We start from the raw sequence: 9,628 nt of genomic DNA, 5'->3' as shown, positions 1-9,628 counted from the left end.
GAGAAATAATTTCGTCCAACAGTGAAAACCACTTTGGTGGCGCCCTGGGCAAGTACCATGGTGAAAACTGGGTCACCAGCGCCATGCGTAGAGACATTGCTCCTCCCTCTTTCAGGATTCACTTTCATCTTTTCACTTTGCATACACTCACGACCAATTCATCCATAATAAACTTACCCATTCCCATCATGGCTTATTATTGATCTACCCAAGATTGGTTAGCCATTCATAATAAACCTCCCTTTTCACCTCCCTTTCCATCCATAATAAATTAGATCCTATCTGTGGCTAAGGCAAATCCTACGTCTAGTGATGGGTGTGGAACTGAGAACATCACATGTTTCGAGGAGTATAGTTTCTTCTAGCTTTCTTCAGTCTATCTGCGCACAATCCGCAATAAAGAAAACATTTACATCACAGATCCACAATAAAGTTTCGTCTTCTCAGCAATAAAGTATTAGTTTCATGGATTCAGTCAGTTTCAGATGAGACACAGCAGCAACAATGGGCTTCAACAAATCAAATCTTTCAACAGACTTAGACAACATTATGGTTCAGTGCTATCTATCCATTTTGTGAAAGTAAACATTGTGACCACAATCAAATAAGACTTATACAAGTGACAAGAGACACTAAACTTGAGGACTATAGTGGATGTTGGTGTTGAGTCTTGGGTTTTCTTTTGATTTTATCTTTTGGTGACATGTCTTTTAGCTTTTCCAGGATGTCTCTGACTAGAGATTCTATCTCCAGGATGTCTTTGACTAGAAAGGCGAGGATGGGGTATCGTCACCTATTTTCTTTTGCTGTCTGTGGATTGTCTCTTAGTAATGCTATGACTTGTCCAAGGATATGAGGACACTATGAGTCTAGTATGAACTAGGGCATTCCTTGTTTGTGACTGTCTTATCTCCATGCAAACAGGTACAATGACTTTTTGGGTCAAACATATGCCTCGATTGTCATAACCTACTTGCCATAATAAAGCTCAATGATGATAACGCACAAGAAGCTCTTTCACTTTCATATCTTCTATCTTTCATCCCCCTTTCTTGATTGACTTCCATCGTCCTTCTTGGGTCCGCGTAGCTTGCTTTCATATCTTCTATCTTTCATCCCCCTTTCTTAGGTCCTTCTTCAATTGATTTCAGTTGGTTAGTAGCATCGGTAACTAGCTATCCAAGCTTGGCTATAGGGGTAGACAAATTACCAGTGTCAGTCTCCGGTAGGAAACTTGACAAAATGTCAACAACAGTCTAAACTATTTCTGCTTCTTTTCTCTGCTCTTTTAATCTTTTCTTTCGAGCCCTAGATTGCATAAAAAAAGCAATTCCATAAGTTCAGATGCACTCAATTTTTCAACATCAATTGGACCTTGTAGACTGATTGAGTCATCATCAGTATCATCAGCTTTTTGCTTCTCCTTTTCTTTTTCCTTTTCATTATTTTTCTCTGTTCTCTTCTCCTCTGTTTTCTCTTTCTCTTTCTCTGCTTGGTCTTGCAGAGTGGTTAAAGAGACCAGTGGCAGTGGTTTCTCAAAATTATGGTCCTTGATCGGTGGTGGTTGAATATCTACACTTTTATATGTAGCCGATGCTTCAACTGCTTCCTATTTATCAGTAATATCCTGTTGTTGGTCAGTTTCATTAATCGGTTCAGTGTCATTACCTTTTAGATCAACAATATCATCAATATCTTCAACTTCATCCACTGAGAATATGGCCATTGTGGAACTTGTGTCATCCTTATTCTTGATAGGATAGACAACATCTGATGTTATTATGTCTTCTTTTTCTAGCTCCGATTGAGCTCCAGTCTCAATCTGACCAGGTTTATTATCATAGCCTTTCAGGATTGCATTCATCCTTTGAATGTTTTGAGCTATACAATGAGTATCATCTTCAACAGATTCAATCTTTCCATCCAATAACTTTAGTCTCCATGATTTAGAATGAAATTGTCCTTTGTATTTAACAAGTAATGCTAATAATTCATCTCAAGACAACTCAGGAAAATATTGAACAATGATTCTACAATAATTTAATGATCCTAATCTACAAGAATTTTCTATTTACTTTCAAGAATTGAATGTAAACAATAAAAAATGTCCTTTTTAATATCGTGTGGTAACTGGTTGTATTGACATAGGTAATTGATTACCTCTTTTACCACTTCTTGTTTCTGACCTTCATCAAATGAATCAAAATATTCTTTTCCATTATCAAATCATATCCTCCCTAATTTTTTCATAGTCCTTTCAAAATCACTCATTGGTTTGAATGTAGAAACATCAATAGGAGTACTAAGAATATAAACAATATCAAATAATAATCTTCAAGAATATGAACAACATATACCAAAATCACAACCTTACATTGGCAACTAAGAATCATCAATCATAAAGCATCTCATTATCAAAAGCATCCAATATAAGCACAAAGAATAACATAAGGCATTTCCTATCTTGCTCAATCTATTAGTGTAATTAGTCATCTCAAAGCAATAAATCATTCCCGAAACAACCTCAAGAAACTTAGAAAAGACAAAAGGATAGCCTTTGGACTGACAAAAAAAAAGAACAAAAAGCCAAGATGTGTCAAAACATCAATCACAACAGTATAGCGCCTACATTGACTTTCTTAGCACATATGAACAACATTATAGTGCATTCAGAAACTTTTGCAACACATACTAGTTTAAACATCACAAATACTAGATAATTCAGTGCATATACAAAACATACTAGCGCATACACCCAACAAGGTAGCGCATATAATAGGTAGAGTAGGACAAATATGAAAAGATTTAGCATATACAAGTAATATAGTAGCGCAAATAAGACATAAGGAAAAAATCTAAAAATGACCTAGAAACATTAAACCAAGTCCAAAAAATAAATTAAACAATTAAGACAAAGTCCAACTTCACAAAAATGAGGCATAAATAAGGCAAAACATGAAATAAATTGAATCAACCAAACCAACACCAACAATCCATCCATACAAAATACATGGCAATAATTTCTAGAAAATATAATCACAAAACACAATAGTCCCCACATATATTATTAAACCATATAATTAATTTAATAGCAACATGAATTTCTTATTCCTATAGACAATCTTTTAGAAACAATTTATTTCAATAAAAAAGAAGTAGATCTCCAACTTGGTATTAGAAGTTATGGAAAGACAACAATCTGATGAAGCCCAATCCCAACTCCAAGCTCCAAAACCAAAAATCTCAAAATCTTCAAACAATACAAAATTTATCCAATTAGAAATATAATATTTCATACCTACCCCTACCCAAATTTGAGGTAAGAAAAATATAAAATAATATTACTTAACTTACCAGAATATCTCAATGAATAATAAATTAGGGTAGGTAGGGTAAATAATTAAATAATAGATAAATAATTAAATAATATGGAAAAATGAAAAATAAATAATAATAACCAATAAATAAAATATAAAGGCTTAGTAAACTAAACCGAATAAAACAAAGACCCAATCAAATAATCCAAAATAATACATTTCTTATAAACCATCTTGAAAATTAAAACAATAATAATATAAAATATTATTATTAACAATCTCCAACCTCACAGCCAATAATGAGAGAGTGTAGGTAAGATAAATAATAAATAAATAATGGGTAGGAAGAATAAACAATAATAAATAATAAATAAATTACCGATCAAAAAATATAATAATAAATAAACCAATCAATGAATAAATAAAAAGAAATGGATAATAAATAAAATAAATAAATCAAAAGCCTAATAAATATTAAACCACAAAAATAATATAAATAAATAATATTATCTTATAAACACAACTCCCAAAAAGGTCAATCATAACAAGGGGTAAGTAAATAAATAAATAAAAATAAATAGATAAATACACAATAAATAAATAATTAAATGTATGGATAGATATAAAAATACTCTAGCCAATATGATTTAAACTCAATACGATTACTATCTTCCACATAGATATAAAATATAATAAATAAATAAATAATCTTGTATGCACAATTATAAATGTCAAATATTATGATCCACAAAATAACATTAATAAATATAACCCTTAATAATTAATTATATAATTACATTTAAATACCAATGCCATCCAATAATTTAATTTGCTATTAATAAACTATATAAGAAAATTAATTAATTAATAATTTAGTTAACCAATAATCACAACTCCTTAAGACAACCCATCATAGGGTAATATAAAATACCACAAGACAACTCTAACCACAAAACTAAGACTGACAGGGTACCAACTTAAACCTAGAGTGTAGAATTAGATTTCATGTCATCTCTAATCAACTTGCCATTGGGATGAAGACACACTCAGACCTGTGAAGCTAGGTGGAGTCGATGTCGAGTACCTGCGAACCTGTCACAACCAATATACGTACAACAACATATACCATAACATATATCATGCAATAGCTCGACAAGTGAAGGGGAATTTCAATGCCATATCGTGATCATGAATGAGTGGTATGACATTGTCCCTATCACAAACGCAGTGGAAGACAGTCACAACTACCGAGGACTATCATAATCATAATCATATCCAATATAATCATGAAATAGGGTTAATACATAGTATGATACCATCAAATAATCATAAAGTGTACTAAGCTATATCAATATGGTCTATTGATGTACACAAAGGAAATATGAATCAGGGAGGGGCACAAAATCCTCCCCCCATTGGACTCAACTTACTCCTGAAAGTTACAAGTGTTAAGTTGAAAAAATGCATGCATTAATCCAAAACATCTTTTGAACATAGAAAAATTAAATTCTTTCCTTTAGGACAATCACAAATAATATGCCTAAGCTTTCTTATTTAAGGATTAATCATTCAATGAGACATCTTAGTTCAAACATTTCCTAGCTCAAAGTTAGATAAAGACAACACAAGTTTCATTACTATGCCTCTATTATTCAAGGTGAGTGCATTTCACAAGAGATAAAATGAGTCACAATACTCCTACTAATTACAATAAGCATGCTAAATCATTAAAATATCTTCAAGAAAAAATCATTTAATCTACATTTGCAAGATAAAACTATGATTTATGTCATCGAGTTAGCATATATAAGTAAAACCCATAATAAATCACACCATTTAAGCATGGAAACACTCCCTTGACATCTGACTAGGCATAATTAAGAAGAGAAATATACATTTTACACAATATTTTTCACATAGGTACATCCTTAAATTAGTGAAGAAGCCATGTCATATATGTATATGAGGGGGAAAATTCCTTGAATAAGCCTTCTTCAAGACCAAATAAAATCAAAATCATGTACAATTTTCAGAAATATATGTGCCACAAACTCAAGAGAAAACAAGATTTACAACATTCAAGCATCCCACATCCAATCAAATTATTCAAAAGCACCCTTATCCATTAATTACACATGATGTACATAATCACTCACTAAAGGTTGAGAATAAGCAGTTTATTTCCTTTTAACTATTTCATATATTACAAATTTATCAATCCCAAATGGACTTCTATCTAACATTTCATAAAATCCATGAAGTTACCAATACACTTTATCCTATTAACATATTTCATTTACTTAACTAATATCAACATTATCTAATTGTTTGTTAGGTCCAGTGCAATTCTTTGCGGTGTCCTCCCTTGCACACACTATCAGAGGGTCGAAGTGAACATGATAAAGAGCACACTAAACACAAAAAGAGGGCCCACAATACTCCACATTCAGAATGACCACTATAGGCATGAGCAACAAAAAAGAAAGTACAAAAAGAAAAGATTCTCAAATCCAACATTAAATCATGAAAAATTGTTGCCGAAATCAATAAGAAATAAAGTGTGACAAGTTCCACCACAAAGAGCAAAAATAGATGAAGAAGAATTAAAGAAACCCAAAAATAAATTTAATTCCAATGATACTTCATTCAATCTCCCAATAAATCAAAGCAATATAGCCAACTCATCCAAATCTACATCACAAGGTCACCATTATCAATCACACCAAAGGGAATAACTGCTACACAGTCTCCTAGTGTATAATGCCCTGAATGTGTTAGAGAACGCACACTCGACATTTAAGACCATAAATTTATTTGCATATCCCTATTTTTTTATTATCTTTTAATCCAATGCCATCTCTTATGAAAGTCTAAGCAATTATTATTAATGAAAGAGTACATATACTAGGAAAAGATAAAGTGTCTCACACAAGTTCTTTAATTACACATAATAATCTACATTAATTAATTCTTATACACATAATACAAACACTTCAACTTCTATTCGCAAATAAATTAAGTTATTATTCCAACATGACAGGTTAATCCTATAAGCAAGCATTAGTTAAGAGGATATACATAATTTCCCTCACTCTATAGCATAATCATTTATATAGTGAGAACAACCTTTAACATTTAGGAAAGCACTAAAAATTGCATAGCAAAGCAAGAACCCATAGAATCATTTAAAAATTGCTTGCATACAAAAGTCAAGCATAAGAAACAAATACACATGTTACACATAATTATGATTTCTAGAGAGGACTAGAGAGAGAGAACACAATGCATAGATATCTAGAATCTTCAAGGTCCCAATGCCTTTTTTATACACAAATCTCAAAGAAAAACTTGGGTTATAAGGAACATCGTAACACAAATGCAAGAATAAGATCAAAAAACTTAACCAAAGATCCCAGTGTTTGCAACACGAGCTTTGATACCAGATGTAATGCTTGATAAAATACCTTGGAGAAATACAACTAACTGACATGAAATTGTAAATTTTTTTTTTAAACATCTTCTAATGCAACATATACAACTAACTACTCATATGCATTTAACATCCATTAACAAGATATACATTTTGTCATCATGAACATTAACATAAAAGAACTATATGCAAGCAGAAATAAACAACCCTATAATTAATTTTACCCTAGGGTACCTCAAAGTTGTTACTTACAACCTCATCAAGATCATATCTATATAAGCATAATGTCATAATTACTACCTTGATACATTGCATGATAACTCAACTAATCTTTCTCTTTTCATGCATGCATAAGATACCCCACTAGTCTATCTATCATGAATACATCCATTAATAATTCAAATCCCATTAAAACCCTCAGATTCATTTTAAAACACCAATTTCCAAATGTTCCTAATCTCAATCACTTATTCAACACCTTAGCATAAATATTCCATTTCCAATACTAATTACCATATTACTAATCCATTTACTTAATCATCATAGACATTCACCTAAAACTATATGCATATCTATAAAACCAATTACATACCAATAGAATATCAAAAATAAATTATCATTATAACAATGATCACAACTTCAAATCCTATCACAAGAGTCATTATCACAACCTAATACATCCTATTCAGGCTCTTCTTACATCATAATATAGATTATGTCTCTATCTCATGAATCCTTCTAAAGTAAATACCACATGAATCTTATTATATCAATTTGCCACATAAGCCCATCCAATCTGAAGAGATGAAGACTCCACATCCATGCACAAGAGAATCCAACAAAGAACATCCCAATCGAATAAGACATCAAACCACATAACCATGTGGAACCATAATGAACTACCCCCCGTAGTAGGAGATTAACCAAGATCCCACACACACTATAGATCTAGGTTGACACTTGAAAAACAAAGGATAATACTCCACATATTATATGGCTAAGTAAAAGATCAATATAAATATAAGACCTCCAGAGGCTACTCACAAATCAAGAATCAAGGTGCTAGGACCTACATCTAGGAAAAGAGTGTCATCACATGCTATCACCATCAAAGGATATCCTAGAACTCAGTCCTGACATCCATCATACACATGTAGAACCATCTCCACCTTTGAGGAAATAAAGGGAGTTCGATTTATTAGGTTACTAGATCTTCCCATACTTCACTCTAGTATTTCAAGCCATGAGATGGGGTACCCCATATTTATATATTATCTTATTAAGATGAGTTGCTACTACCCAACCCACCTATGATTAATTTATTATGTTATTAGTTTTAATTATTACCATAAACCTCCAATGAGATATCCCAATGGTCTAAACCCTGACTTCATAACATAAGGAATCTTAGCAGTCCATTCCTCATGACCTCAGTAGACTCATGGAAGCCTACTCCACCTAGCATGCTCCTAGACCTTAGGGTGACAACACATACATCTCATAAACATAGCCTCTCAATACATCATAACCGGATAACCAAGGTTCTACATCAAATAATAATCTCCAAGAACATGAATAACATATGCCAATTACAACCTTACATAGGCAACCAAGAATCATCATACATCAAAAATCTCATTATCAAAAGTATCCAATTTGACCACAAAAAATAAAAATAGAGCATTTCCCATCTTGCTTAATCCATTAGTGCAATTAATTATTGGCAATTGAAACTCATTGGATTCATTTTGATGTCATTGATGGCAACAATATCTGATGGAAGTCACAAACCAATACTAGGAGGCATATATCGGTAGATACCGGCATTGGAAGCATTCAGGGCTACACCGACACTGACATCTGTATCAATACTTCATTGGAAGTTGACATCAAAGGAGAATTTACTTAATAAATCTTTTTGTAAATATTGTCAAGGCCAACATTGAATATCTTTTGTAAATGTATTGTAAGCCGGAATAAGGCATATTATTTGTAATAGGTATATAGGTTAGTTTTCTAGGTCATTTTTTTTAAGAGTATGTAGAAAAACATGTTAGATAATATGTGTGGATACATCAGAACTGTATGATGTGAAATATATGTATAGAGATCATTTTGTAAGAGAATGTTATATCATGCAATGATATGTAGATAGCTTGGAAAGCATTCTTGGAGGAGAAGTAATACCGGTAGTAGTTCAAGTTTATGAACCGATACAGAGCAGAACGAGAACCAAAACTCTATTTGGCATAGCAAATGCATTCCTGAGTTCATTTTCAGTATTTTACTTTGGTAGAAAGCTTGTAGTCAATGAGGCTCTTTAGTGATGAGCAGTATGCTCTAGGCAGTGTACGTTCCGGCAAGTGCAGGCCCCTGTTATATGTAATATCTTTTCATATGGCCAGTGAATTGATATTGTGGGTCACAAATCCCTCTGTGGTTTTTCCTCATTGAGGTTTTCCACGTATAAATTTTGTGTGTTATGGTGTTCATTTATGTGGATGGTTTATTTGTTTCTTGCTATATGTTTATTTGCTTACAGGTATATATAAGCATGGTCTAGAAAGTTAAAAACTATTCATTTCGACAAAACACTGATTCACCCCCCCTCTCAGTGTTCCTAGATCCCAACATTAATCATCTCAAATCAATAAATCATTCTCAGAACAACATTAGGAAACTCAGAAAAGCCTCTAGACTAGCAAAACCAACAAAACAAAAAGACAAGATGTCTCAAAACACCGAACACAACAGTCTAATGCCTACATAAACTATCTCAGCGCATATGAACAATATTACAACACATTCACAAAATTTTGTGATGCATACACAAGACTTTGTGATGCATATACTAATTTGAACAGTGAAAATACCAGACATG

This window comes from Cryptomeria japonica, chromosome 8, assembly GCF_030272615.1.
Source record: "Cryptomeria japonica chromosome 8, Sugi_1.0, whole genome shotgun sequence".
In the NCBI taxonomy this organism is placed as follows: Eukaryota; Viridiplantae; Streptophyta; class Pinopsida; order Cupressales; family Cupressaceae; genus Cryptomeria; species Cryptomeria japonica.
The sequence above is the reverse complement of the archived record's forward strand: the minus strand, read 5'-3'. Positions refer to the sequence as shown.